The sequence below is a fragment of the Ailuropoda melanoleuca genome, chromosome 7 (genome assembly GCF_002007445.2).
Source record: "Ailuropoda melanoleuca isolate Jingjing chromosome 7, ASM200744v2, whole genome shotgun sequence".
Taxonomy (NCBI): domain Eukaryota; kingdom Metazoa; phylum Chordata; class Mammalia; order Carnivora; family Ursidae; genus Ailuropoda; species Ailuropoda melanoleuca.
The window spans coordinates 30838267-30852705 of NC_048224.1; the positions used below are offsets into that span (position 1 = coordinate 30838267).

The window sequence follows — 14439 nt, forward strand, 5'->3', positions numbered from 1 at the left end:
CGCGCACACACACTCACACACACCCGCACTCACATATACACACACTCCAAACACACACTCGTACACGCCCGCGCCGCGCGCTCGCCGGCTCGCTCTCCCACGCAGGCAGAATGCAGCAGAGCCTGGGGAGCGTGTCTCCGGCCGCCGCGTGAATGCACCTCGCCCCCGGCAGCCGGACCGCCCAGTAGGGCGCGCGGGAGGACGCTCCTCCACGAGAGGTGAGTGGGGCGCCCGCAACGGCGGGAGGCTCCGGGACGCCGAGGCGCGGGGGGGGGGGGGGGGGGGGGGGGGGGGGGCGGGCGAGCTCCGTGCCGGACAAGGCGGAGCAGGTGGCCCAAACCCAGCTTGCAGGTTTCCAGGTGCAGATGAAGGCGGTGCCCGGGCTGTGCAGGGGGAAAGGGCGATCCCAGGGAGGGTCGCCTCCTGCGAGGTGTCAGATGGACCTAGCAGAAAGCTACACCCTCCTTGCTCGTAAACTTTCCTCCCCTGTCATTTGGGAAACGTGGAGACAAAGGGGGCGTGGAGGCTCCGTCGGTCCGGTTCCACCCTCCTGGCTGCATTCGGGGCTGCGACGGGAGCCGGCGTGCGGGCGGGGGCGCCCTGAAGGTAGCTGGTGCCAAGTCCTCCCGCCCGGGCGGGGGTTGGGGTTTCTCACCCCGGCTGTAAGCGTCGCCTTTGATTTCCCCTCAGGCGTGGGCACCTATCATCCCGCCCCAGCCGCACAGCCTAGGCGCGTCGTAGTGTGTGTGTGGGGTGTCACCTGAAGAATTGGAAGAGTAGCCTTTGGTTTTCTTATTCAGCGCTAGTGCCAGAGGCACCGGGTGAGGCGCGGGTCAGTGCGGGGATGAATGATGAGTTACTGAAAGGCTTGCCATAATCACCTCCTGGAAACGTTGGGCGCCGGGATCTCTCCTCCCCCGGGAAGGTGCTGTCTTCACGCACACCAAGGCAGCAGCCCTGGGAGCTGGGTTGGGGCTGCTGTGGCGGCAGCTGCAGCTGGGGGAAGCTGGGGCTTTATTTTTGCGCTGGGGTTTTATGACACACACAGGTGGACTATGTGGAGGATTCTGGGTTATTTCTCTTTGTGGGGATATCGTTTTCCCTTTTAACCTCTTTCGCGGGAGGGATTCTCTGCAGCCTGGTGTGTAGCTGATGGGCAGGCACCGTTGTGAATATCTCTGAGGTCCCAGGGAAGAGGTTCCCAGAAAAGGATTTCCTAAAATGCCAGCCCCATTGGGGCGGGACCTCAGAGTGCGGAGCGCCTGCGGGCACCTGGGAATCGCCTCAAATCTAATGGCCCTTTGAAACAGCAGAGACTGAGTCAGCGTTTGAAGAGTCCAGGACTGGGACAAAGGGGACTGGAAGAGGGACAGATGATGGCTATTTAGGATAGGAGTGACTAGAAACTGATAGGCAGGAAGAGGTCCAGTGTGAGGCAAGGTACCCTGCAGGCTTCACTGAATTCATATACCCCTTCTGTGGATGGTGGCTTTTATTCGTGGATGGGACTCTAATATGGAGATTTCTGGAATGTCACAACTGGAGTAGAAAAGACTTGATTATTCCTGGGCTAACCTTTAGCACAATCACAAATTAGTTCTTGAAGTCTGGAGAGTGCCATGTGCCAAAGTTTCTCCATCTTGACATTTTGTTTCTACCTGGGATATGCAGATAGGTATATTTTTGGCTTTTCTATACCTCAAGACCTTGGAAGAGGAGAGTGTGGGGAACCTGGAAGCCAAGCTGATGCTGACAGAAGAAAACACTAGAAGCTCAGATCCAGAACTTGTGGCTATGGGTTGTCAGAGTGTTCTCTTCATTTTAAGATGATAGGTGGAGGCGGTCTCTCTGCTGCTCTGGGGACCTTTTTTAATTTTAATTTTTAACATTTTGTAGCTTCTTTGAAGTGGGAGAAAGCATAATATACATGAAGCTAATTGGGAAAGTTCACAGATAAAAGAGACTTTGACTCACAAGTCAATATAGCCAAAGGTGAAGAAGTTTTTGAGAAAGAAAAAAAGGGGGGAGGGGGATTGGGAAAGGAATGCATATTATTAAAACAGCTTCGTTTATATGATTTTTAAAAAGTTTTTATTCAAATTCCAGTTGGTTAACACACAGTGTAATATTAGTTTTGGATGTACAATATACTACACTTCCATACATACAGCTTTTATACTTTTTAAAAAGCATTTAGTAAGATAGAAATCTGAAAGCTTTTTCTTCTTTTTTTAAACAACTAGTGAAGTGAAGACCTTTCCACAAATATTTTCAAGTTGATATTGGCATAGAGGTGGTTTAAATATAATTATCAGCATTTGTCCTTTTTATTTTGTGGTGAACACTCTCATCATTTACTTTGCAAAACTTGGCAAGGAAAAATTAAAAAAAATTTTTTTTTGCTTTTTACTAGTGCTCTTTCTTCTCTCTTTAAGATTATTTCCTCTTCCTACATTTGCAAGCTCAGTTCATTTTGATTATATTCAGATTCTATTTTAAGTGTTTATTGACCACCTATCCCGTATTTAGCATTGGAAGTCATATAAAAATGTAGAACATAGTTCTGGGCCTCAAAGGTTTTATGCTCTACGTGTAGATACAAGATTAACACACATGAAATAATTAGAGAGTAGGATAGCTGTGTACTGTGCAGTGACTTCTTAACATGTATGCTATATATTCCATCCTCCCTCTTGGATTTTCTCAACATTCAGAAAACACATATCAGCACTTATTATGTGCTGGAGGCTGGGGGAAAAAACCAAAAAAACAAAAATACAAGGAAGTAAAAAATAGTCCCAGATTTCAAGGTGGGGGAAATAGGTATTTCGCTAAGTATGGTGCAGTCTGTTTAACTGTTATAATTATAGGTTAAATCGAATGCCAGTAGTACAGATGTGTGTTTGTTTGTTTGTTTTTCTTCCCCTGGGGTTTTGAGTCATTTTTGAAAAATGAATAGTCTTATACCAGGTAGGGAAGGACAGAAAGGACAGTCCAAGCAGAGGAAATGTGTGAAAGTGCCCAGTGAATTAGGGTAACTGTAAGCCATCCCGTGTAGCTAGAGCACAGGGTGCTGGAGTGTAGATATAGAGATAAACAGCAGCTGGGTAACGTTAATTGACAACTAATGTTGTGGAGTCTGTGTTTGGATAGAGATATGCCCAGGATGCTATAAAAGCACAAAGGGAGGGCACCTTCCTAAAGGAGGGTAAGAAGATAAAGAAGCTTTCTTAGGGAGGTTGACGTGGGCTGAGTCTTGAAGGACAAAGGAGAAGAGAAGGGCTTTCCAGCCAGAAAAAACTATATGAGAGCTGGAAGTAGTTCTGTGTGGCTGTGGTGAGAGAAGTGGGTTCTTAGCTCCATGGAATAGCAAACAATCATGGCAGAGATCAACTGTGAATGGAAATATCCCAAGCAAAAGAGCTTCAGTTTTATCCGGAAGACTTGGAAAGAGTTTGAAAGAAAGTTTGAGACATGATCAGGTTTGCATTTGAGAAAGATGACAGTGACCACAGTGTGGAGGATGGATTGGAGGTGGAGAGACTGAAGACAGGGGGCTGATTGTGGAAATATCAGTGTGAAATGATGAGGATGGTGGCAGTGGCGTGGAAAGGAGGAGATATGTCTAGGAGACAAGTGGAAAAGTAAACCCTGCTCATCTAAGAAGGGCCTCCTGCCTGTGCTCCCATCCTACCTTCCACTTCCCCAGCATTTACTTGTGTGGCTCTGCTTCCTATATTTTGAGGGAAATGTATTCACAGCTGAATCTCCAGCATTCATCACAGTCTTGGTACGGAGTAGGAACTCAATAAATATATGTTGAATGAAAGACTAAATCAGTGAATGTGAAATCCAGTCATGAGGTGATGATCTCTCTGTTAGAAGAGTAGGAGCTAAATCATGACTTCATTTCTCCAGGGTGATCACCCCTTTGGGAGGTCAGTGACGAAATGATCCAGGGAGAACTACCTCTATGAAGAACTTTCCTATGAAGTGCCAATAAGAAGCAACATTGTGACATCACACTTTTTATATTTAAAAAATTATATCATCAGCCCACTGTGGAAGCAACAGCACTTAGCACAGTTCCTGATTCAGTAGGCTGGCAGTAAATGTGAATTCCTCTTTCCTTCCTCCTTACTTGTCAGAATTTCCTGATTTCATGTGCTTTGCTCAAACTTTTAAGATAGCCTGGAGGTAGGGAGTCTGTAAACCACAGGGTCTCATCTGAAGAGCTCATGGCATCTTGGCATCTGGGAATGAGGGCCAGACAACCCATGTTCCAACAATGCAGCCCTGGAAATTGGATCCCTTACTGAACCAAACCCAAGCATATTGAGTTCCAGTCTTAAAATTACAATAGAAGACGTCAGAACAGAAAAAAAACATGAGAATTTGTTTTCCGGTTGACTACAGGAGATGAAAGAGGAGTATTAAAGATAGCATTTTGTGTTTGACCCTTAAATGGGTGGTGGGGAGGGAGGTTAGCTCAGAAAAGTGAAAGTCTCAACATGATGTTGTGGACATTGATTTGGGGGTGGCACTGTGCACATCCTGGAAAGCACATAGTACAGATCTGAGGGTGGAGTGATTTCACAGTAAATTCCAAGTATTGTTTTTATTAAGGGAGATGGAGAGAACAGGAGATCCTAGAGCCAAAAACTAAATCTCAGCATTTAGCAAAACTTAGGGAGGGAGGAGAGCAACAAGTACCATGGGAAGTTCCAATAGTTTGTCCCAAGTTACCAAGCCAGTAAGTGGCAGAATCAGGTCTTAATTTTAATATCCTATAAACTGTCTCTCCTTATCAAGTGTGTAGATTATCAGGTTGATTTTAAGTGCAGAGGGGTTGAAAAGATTGAAAACAGGGAACTGAAAAAAGACAGTAAAGAGGGGTTCACTGTGACCATTAGGATAGCAGTGTTAGTAAGTACAGCAGTGTACTCAGAAGCCATATTTCCAGGGGTTGAGTGGGGAACGGGAGGTAAGAAAATCCAGGCAAGGAGAACCTATCAGTCATTTGTGAAGTCTGGTGAGGGAAGAGTTATGGGGCCATAGGGAGAAGAAGGTACAGTGAACCTCAGACATGGTTTTTATCAAGGGGGAGCTGGTGGGGAGAGCTGGTGTCTAAAGAGAACAAACGGTGTGGAAAATGAGAGCAGGAGAGAAGAGACAGAGGAGGAAGGACACCTCTTTCCAAGAGCTTAAGAGGATGGATTTGAGAAAAGATGTGGAGTGTGCTCCTCTTTCCCATAACTAAATAACTGAGGTGCTTGCTACACCCCAGAGAATCCAGATCCTTGAGTGTCCTGGAAACTCAAGGAGCCTCTGAGTGCCGTACTCTAAGGGTGTCACTTGGGCATACAGGACGATGAACCTTGTTTAGACAGCACAGTGGCCGAGAGCACAGACTCTGGAGTAAGACATGCTCTATTTGAATTTTGGCTCCACCACTCAGCTGTGCGACTTTGGGTACATAGTTTACTTCTCTGTGCTTCAAATTACTCTTACCTATAATATGATGATAACCATCTTAACCCATCAGATAGAATTAATATTTGTAAAGCTTGGCACAGAGTAAGTGCTCACTATACAGTGGGTATTACGTGTGACAGCAGTGAGGTCACAAACATAAAGCTTTGTTGTTATGCTCAGGACCCCAGTGACTGTGTGCTTTGGTGTTCATTTAAAAAAATTAATTTGAGGGGCGCTTGGGTGGCTCAGTTGGTCAAGCATCTGCCTTTGGCTCAGGTCATGATCCCAGCGTCCTGGGATAGAGCATCGGGCTCCCTGCTCAGCAGGGAGTCGACTTCTCCCTCTGCCCCTCATCCTGCTTGTGCTCTCTCTCTCACTCTCTCTCTCAAGTAAATAAATATAAAAATCCTAAAAAAAAAGAAATTAATTTGGTTGGTCATAAATAGCTGGCTCTAATCCTGTCTTCCTAATTGCAGGAATTAAATCAGCAGACACAAATATGGCAGGAGCAGAGTAGCGGCCCCCTTGTAAGCCCAGGTGGAGAAGCTATGTGCTGGGTGTGTCTGCTCATCACATTGGCCTAGTTGCCTCCTTCTCGTGCCTTTCTGGGGAAGATGAAAGTTTGTTTGCCTTAAGCGGTCCAAGCATTCTTCAGGCTCATAGGTATCACACAACAGCTACTTAGCTGTTTAGCAAATTGTTTGCAGGGAAGTGACTACATGTATTAATTATAACACCTCTTTGGTACTGAAGGATGTAAACTCTAAATATCTCAGATGTGAGATTTGCAATATTTCTTGGGAATTAAAAGCCTCCCATCTTTATGGAAAAGTGTGTGGTGTGTTCTAAAATCGCATCCCAGTGGGAATGGAAACCCTACTATCTAGCTAATTGGCAACAGAGCAGTGACTGGAACCCAGGTCTGACCATGACCCAGTGCTCTTTGCCTTAGACTCTCCAAATACTTTTATTACTGCTCTGTAATCAAAGACTGGTTTTGGGGGCACCTGGGTGGCTCAGCCGTTAAGCATTTGCCTTTGGCTCAGGTCATGATCCCAGGGTCCTGGGATTGAGCCCTGCATTGGGCTCCCTGCTTGGCGGGAAGCCTGTTTCTCCCTCTCACACTCCCCTTGCTTGTGTTCCCTCTCTCGCTATCTCTCTCTGTCAAATAAGTAAATAAAATTAAAAAACAAAACAAAGACTGGTTTTGTTTGTTTCATCGACCCCATTTATACTAAATACTACACTTATTATGGTTCCCCAGTTGAGAATTTCCTTTGTTACCTTCAGGCCTTTGGCCATGCTGTTCTCTTTTTCTTGAACTCCATCCTTGCCTTCCCTAATTCCTTTAGTCCTTTAGGCCAGAGTGTCTTCCTAGGGAAGGTTGTCCTGGCCTTTTAGCAGTAGGGTTGGCTTTTCTTTCTATGTGTTTCTGTAGTCCTTAACTTTGTATTTTCAGCACCTCACAGAGCACTCATCACATAGTAACTGCTCAGTAAACATTGTGGATTGAATGGCTGTGCAGTGAATGAATCTTGTCCTTTTGAGTCATCGCTGATGTTCCAATAATGCAGCTTCATGTTGTAGAAAATCATGGACTTTGCAAGTTCACAGGGTCCCTGGAAGGTTTCTAATCAGACTTCTAAGTGAAACAAGATGAAGAGACTGAGAACCAGAGAGGTTCAGTGACTCATCTGAGGCCATGTACCCCAGTACTGTGAGGACTGGCGCCAGAGGCCAGTTACTGATTTCAGATTCAGGGTCTACCTAGGGCCTGGATCAGGGTGAGCTGAGGGAGGTAGAGTTAGGCAAGTACATGGTTAGCTCCTATCTTTGTTTAAAATGTTGACTTTTTGTTTATCATGGATTTTTGGCAATAATTTTGATTTTTTTTAAAAATAGCATTAAAATATTGTTTATATCAATTACTGAATTTTTTGGCTCCTTTCCCAATTTGCCTCCAATGCGAGTGCCCCACTGGCCTCACTGTGGTTCCAGCTGTGCCCTTCACAAAGTGGGAGGAAGACTATTTCATAGCCTCCCAACACTAGTTTAAGAATGCAGTTACACTATGTATGGCATGGGCCCTAATTGGAAATATTAAAAGAAACGCCATTCAACATGGTGGTGGGAACTGTTAATAAATGTTTCATGACCTGGCTGATCTGCTAATTAGTTAACATTATATTCACAGTATAAAGCAAGGCCAAAAGGAAAAAAATGAAGTTGAATAAAAGCTCTATCTACCTATCATCTAGCTATCTAAGAGCTAAGCACAATGCAAAGATCATCTTCATTTTTAAGTTTCTATATGTCTGTATTTTTTAGTTTTTTGAAGACCCAAGATGGAAAAAAGAGAAAATTATTCTACCCATCAACTTGGCTGGTTTAGGCTTATGGTACTGCTGGCCTGTGTTAAGATTTGTGGCCAGAATGTTAAAAAAAACAAAACCTTGGCTATTTCTGCCCAAAAAATTAGGAAAGGAAGGATAAGGACTGTTAATAGAGACGAGAAACAGAGTTAAAGGGAGGGAATTTTGAGGGGGTATCTACTGAGTACCATCCCCGGCACTACTATGGAGTATAGAAGGGGCTTTACATATTATTTCCTTAATTTCTCCAGCATGCTGGAGTAGACATTAATATTCGGCAGCTGAGCAAAGGTCAGTTAGCTTTCCCAAGCTTTCAAAGCTAGAGCTGGATTCAAACCTAGATCTGAGTTCAAGGCCTGTGCTCATCCCACTTCATCCTTCTGATTCTCAAAGGCTAGGGGTGACAGATCACCCCATCACCTCCCGCCGTCCTCAGAGCCTTAGGTGCAGGGCATCAGCAGCTTGTCTGGTTTCACTAGATGAAGTCAGCAGTCAGCTCACCTCCCTGCCATTATTCCCTCCTTCTGTGGTACATTTATCTTTTCCCATTCATCAATAACAACAGAAAGCAGAGATGCATACACATAGGAAATAAATACCCCTCTTTGTGTGAAATGTCATAAATTTTCCCATGACATGAAAGCACATATTTTATATTGCCTCCATTATGTCAGAAAGGGCTTTTTCTTTGGGTATTATGGCATCAAGTGTTCTAGAAATGCTCACAGACACAGACTGAAGAAAAGGTGATCATAATTACTGGAGCAAATCCATCACAATGAGAGGTAATGTATTTGCACGGCTGATGGTCAAGAGTTTCCGGGTGCTCTTTTTATTGATGTTTCTGATGAATAGCATGGAGAAGTGACCCCCACTCCCAACCTTTTAAATTCAGTGAAATCCATAATCAAGTGCAATCGGATATAATTAACAAGAAATAAAATCTGGATGAGAGCAATGCTGTTCAGCTCAGAGCCCTACAGGCTGAGCAGGCTTAATTGTTAGTCGCACCTTCCGGCCTTTGCAAAGCTCTTGCTTCCAGGCAAACCCACACACTCAAATGCCCCAATAATCAGCCCACAGCCTCCTCTCCTGAGGGTCACAGGAACTGGGGGAAAAAAAAAAGTAAGACCATTTCATTCACACTTGTATTAACTGGAAAAAACATTATCTCTCTGTGTGGTCCCCCCACCCCCCCCTACAGTGTAAAAAACAAGGCAGTATCTCTAGGTTTGAGAAAATCTTTTGGATTTAGTTTTTTACGTGGGCTGACATGTAACGCGTGACACAAGCAATCCTGGCCAGACTAGTTTGAAACAATTAGAGTATTTTAGCAATCAAAACCCTCAACAATGATACAGATACCACAGTGTGATAGAAAATGCAGATGTCATGAAGTACATGGTGTAGAAAGTAAAAATCCGTCCTATTTCTGCTCCAAACTCTTTCGCAGAAACCACTGTCAATTGTTTAATGTACGTGCCTCCGACATTTTTGGTTCATTAACGTTTCCATATATTGTTCTTTTTTTTCTTTTTAAAGGTGAGGTGATACTTTACATACTATTTTACCATTTACTTTTAGTTACGATTTCAAGCAAAAGCAACTTTTAGGGTAATAAGCATCTGGTAAGTATTACTGTTGTAGGAGAAGGGTGAGTGCTGCTTTCCATCCTAAAACAGGGCTCAGCTGACATATGCTAGGGTTTTCTGGCTGTTTTTCCCCATGTATATTTTGTACACACAGGCAACGAGCAGATATTTTTCTGAGCTCCTTCTAGGAGCCACCTACTATACCATGTGCTTTCCAGGAGCTTACCTTCTATCTAACAAGAGATAAAATAATTAGATGACTTAATTTGAACTTAATGAATGGCAACAGTTGTACATTCTCCTTGATTCACACAATTGCTGGAACGGAGAGTCTACTCAATTGTCTTATTTCTTTTAGATGAGAAAAGGGTCCATTGAGGTTAACTGACTTCTCCTGGGTCCCCCAGGGATTCAAGAGGCTGGGATGACAGGCTGGTTTCCAGCCTAGTAAGGCAGTGCTGATTCCATTATACCTGTCTGCAAAAAAAGCCCTCACATCTGGAAGAGGGAACAAGGGAACTCACTTCACAAACACTAATTTGAGCAACGAATCCCTAGCAAATTGAGACTCATGAGTTATGTAAATATTCTCACCCACAAGCTGCTGCTGAGACTGTATCCCCGCCCTTCCGCCCCTCCCTGCCTCTCTAATCACTGCCCAAGCTCTGCCTTCTCCTCGCTGGCCTGATACTCTCCCACTTTACTAAGACTCTGAAGTTAGACACCAGTCTGACCCTAAGATTGAGCTGGGAGGGTACCTACCTTACCAGGGAGGGTGTTCTTCTGTAAACATATTAGTAGAGATTTACTTTTCAGTTTCACTTCTAGCCATCTCAAACCTTAAGAAATGAGTTCCAAAATAAATGAATTTTACCTGCCAACTTTAATCAAGGCAGAACTCTTTCTTACATTAACTGATGATTTTTTTTTTCTTCGTGGTGGGAGCATAAGTAAAACTCTGGTTCCTAAGTGCTCTAATTATATTTCACTGCTATGGAGGCAGGATCCTGTGGTGAGCTAATAGCTTAGGCTGTGGAGACAGATGGAGCCGGGTTCTAGTCCCAGCTCTGCCTTTCACTGGCATTACGATGTCAAGCTGGGCCCTTTGTCGTTCGAAGACGCAGTTTTCTCATCTGTGAGACAGAGATGATAAAAATACCTTCCCTCCCTGGAAGAGATTTTGTAAGGAATAAATAAATGACTTGCCATTAATATAGAGTTTAGAACATAATAAGGACTAAGAACATTGTAGCTACTCGTATTCATTATTTACTACACATACATGATGAATAGCCTTCAGAACCACTTAGATGTCAAGCTTTAAAATACCCGGTTATCACATTTTCTTCCATAACTCTTTTTTTTTTTTTTTNATTTATTTATTTGACAGAGATAGAGACAGCCAGCGAGAGAGGGAACACAAGCAGGGGGAGTGGGAGAGGAAGAAGCAGGCTCATAGCAGAGGAGCCCGACGTGGGGCTTGATCCCACAACGCCGGGATCACGCCCTGAGCCGAAGGCAGACGCCTAACCGCTATGCCACCCAGGCGCCCCTCTTCCATAACTCTTTAACCTCCTTTTGTTTGTTTGTTTTTGTTTGTTTTCAAGTTAAGACTTAAACCAAGAAGCTGAAATATGCATCATTAGGCTGGTAACCCCAAAACTTTGTTAGGTCTTCGTCAGAATATCACCTTCAGTGAGTCCTAACGCATGGACCATGGAATTCAGAAGCATAGCAAGGGGTGGGAAAATAGAGGGATTTGTTCAATACATCAAAACTCTGCTTTAAAGACTAAATCTCAGCCCTCGTTCTCTGCATCTTTCTATTTTTATGTGATTGCTTGGGAATTGATGAAAATGTATCCCTTTCTTAAATATGAAGACAACCTTATTAAAACATTACTGGTTAAATAAGTACTCTAGGTTCCATTTTCCTTAGTTTACTGGTAGGTTACCTAGATAGACACATATATAGAATCCTAGTCACTCACTCAGTGCTGGGTTTTGCACCAGGTAACAAGAAGCTATCCAGCCTCTCCTTTTCAGCATTCCTTCTCCTTGTGGGAGACCATAATGGATGTACCCAACATTGAGGATGATCGGATCTGAGCTATCGTTGGCCAGGATCCAGAGAGCTGGGCAGAGAATGTAACCTTGATGTGCATCAAAAATGCAAACATACTTTTACCTCAGGACTTTGCACTTGCTTTTAGCTCAGTCTAGAATTCCTGCTTTGCTCTATGCTCTTACCACTTTATACATCATGCCTTCATCAGAGAGGTCTTCTCTGGTCACTCTGTCTATAAAACACCCAGCCCATTCATCTTTAACTCTCTTTTCTTTTCTTTTCTTTTCTTCTTCTTCTTCTTCTTCTTCTTTTTTTTTTTTTTTTTTTTTTTTTTTTTTTTTTTTTTTTTTTTTTTTTTTTTTTTTTTTTTTGGAGAGAGAGTGGGAACAGGGGGAGAGGGGAGGAGGCAGAGGGAGAGGGTGACAGAGAGAGAATCTTAAGCAGGCTCCATGCCCAGCACAGAACCCAATGTGGGCTAGATCTCATGATCCTGAGATCATGACCTGAGCCAAAATCAAGAGTTGGATGCTTAACTGACTGAGCCACCCAGGCACCCTATCTCTAACTCTTTACTCTGTTTTACATTTCTTCATTAGTATTGGCCCCACCTTACCTTTCATATATATGCTTACCTGTTTATCTATTTGTGATCTGTCTCCTCCTACTTAAATATAAACAAGATGATAGATTTTTTATGGTTCTTTTGCTTTGAGCAAAAGTTTCCACTCCCTTAAACACCAATTACATAGAAGAAGCTTACTAAAACTAATGGAAAGGAAATATAAAAATTTTGGAGTTTAGCTGTGTTAAAAAAGAATATGTTATAGTCATTCTTAAAAGATGTCAGCCTTCATAAGAGTTATCAGGAAAATCCAGTCTGGGGGCAAGTGATGAAAAACTAAGCTATATCTTTATACATGAAGAAAATAGAATTTATAGGAAAAGAACTGAAAGAAATCTAAACATTCAGAACTGGGTGACTTGATTGCCTAGTGTTACAGGAAGGATAAAGTCACTAGAGAATAAATCAGCATTTATCAGATCATGAATACCTTTTCTAATAAGGCATCTGGCAGAGAGAATGTCCTATAGTCTTTCACCAGGGGGTGATCCCCAAGAGGGGATAGTCCTCCTCTATTCCTCCCAGATCTCACTTTTGCTATAAATCTTTGTTGTTCTACCTTTTCCTCAAATTCAAGATTCTTTGTTCTTAGTGGATTCAGGGGACAATTCATGAAACTAGGGTTTCTTTTTTCTCTTGTTTCTCCAGGAAGCCTTGGGGACCATCCCAAGGATACTTACTGTCAGGATTTTTTCTGGCTTTTTAGTAACAAAGAGAAATATCTACCCACCAACACTTTCCCTAATTTTTTTCCTCCCAGGTGCTGGATTCCCCTACCTCTTTCCTTTTTTTTTTTTTTTAAAGATTTTATTTATTTCTTTGACACAGAGAGAGAGACAGCCAGCGAGAGAGGGAACACAAGCGGGGGAGTGGGAGAGGAAGAAGCAGGCCCCCAGGGGAGCCGGGAGCCTGATGCGGGGCTCGAATCCCGAATCTCGATCCCAGGACCTTGGGATCACGCCCTGAGCCGAAGGCCGACGCTTAACGACTGAGCCACCCAGGCGCTCCTCCCTACCTCTTTCCTAAAAATAATGCTAAGTTACCTCTAAGTAGATTCAGCTTCCAGGTAAACCTGCTTCTGACATCCAGAACCACCGGAGGAAGCTTGAGGACTTTTCTTTTTCTTCAAAAGTAATTTTGATTTATTTTTGGATTTGAGTTTAGGAAATGACTATAACTTAAGCGATTATACTTTTGATGAAAAGGACATTTTATTGAATTATAATTCCCTGGGTGATATTTTATAAATGAAGATGATTTAAATATTGTTAAAATGTGAATTAAAAAGAATAATTGTTCCATTATTATAGGAGATGAAACATAGTATTCACCTTAACAATTTTTCTGTATGGGCTTCACCCAATATAGTTTCTCCTCTGACATTTTCCTAGTCTTCAACCCCTTTTCTACAGAGCTACTTATTCCTTGCATTTGTCTTTGTCTATGCTCTTGCCCATTTTATTTTATTTATTTATTTTATTTTAAAGATTATATATATATGTATATATGTATATATATATAGGCACACACATGCACACACATGAGTGTGTGCACAAGGAGGGGCAGAGGGGGAGGGAGAGGAAGAGGGAAAGAATCCCAAGCAGACTCCACACTGAGCATGGAGTCCAGCAGGGCTTGATCCCAGGACCCTGAGTTCATGACTTGAGCCAAAACCAAGTGTTGACTGTTTAACCAACCAAGCCACCCAGGCACCCGCTCTTGCCCATTTTAGACAACTCTTGCTGATAATCCTTAAGTATGACTCCCCCCATTCTCCCAGAAAGCTTTGTAGGCCATATCCAGCCCAGCCCCTAAGAGAGAACATAAAGATCACTTGGAAATGGTGGAATGTAGGGGAAAGTATGAGATTTCAATCAAAAGATCTGAGTCTGAGCCTTGATACATCACTTACTCACTGTGTAACCGAGAGTTTTCTCAACCTCTCTCGATTTCATTGCTTTGTTTATAAAATGAAGACAAGGGTAACTCATGAAGAATTGTTTTGAAATGATGAATGAGAGAGTAAACAGAAAAATTCTGCAAAAGTGCTCATTTATTAATATACTGTTACTAATTTAACACCATCATTTTATGAGAATGAAGGGAAAAGAAGTAACTTTTCCAGGAATGCAAGGCTCAAATTTTTACTGTTCATTTGGCATTTGAAAGCTAAATCATGTAGTATGAATCAGGGGGAAATATATGTGCTGGCTTAGGATATAAATCACCCTAGAAGCAGATGTGTTTACCTTTGATATGACTTGGAAGTGTTCTATAGTAAACAGAGTATATGTTTGGGATTTATACAGGG

General features: G+C 43.0%; 1 protein-coding gene across 1 annotated transcript in view; it reads left to right on the forward strand.

The window, feature by feature from the left end:
• The first annotated feature begins 6 nt into the window (after nt 1-6).
• Nucleotides 7-14439, forward strand: part of PLPPR1 (phospholipid phosphatase related 1) — a 252822-nt gene continuing 238389 nt past the window's right edge. The window contains exon 1 of the mRNA XM_034664211.1: nt 7-218. The gene's annotated coding sequence lies outside the window, so the exon portion shown is untranslated. The remainder of the gene's footprint in view (nt 219-14439) is intronic.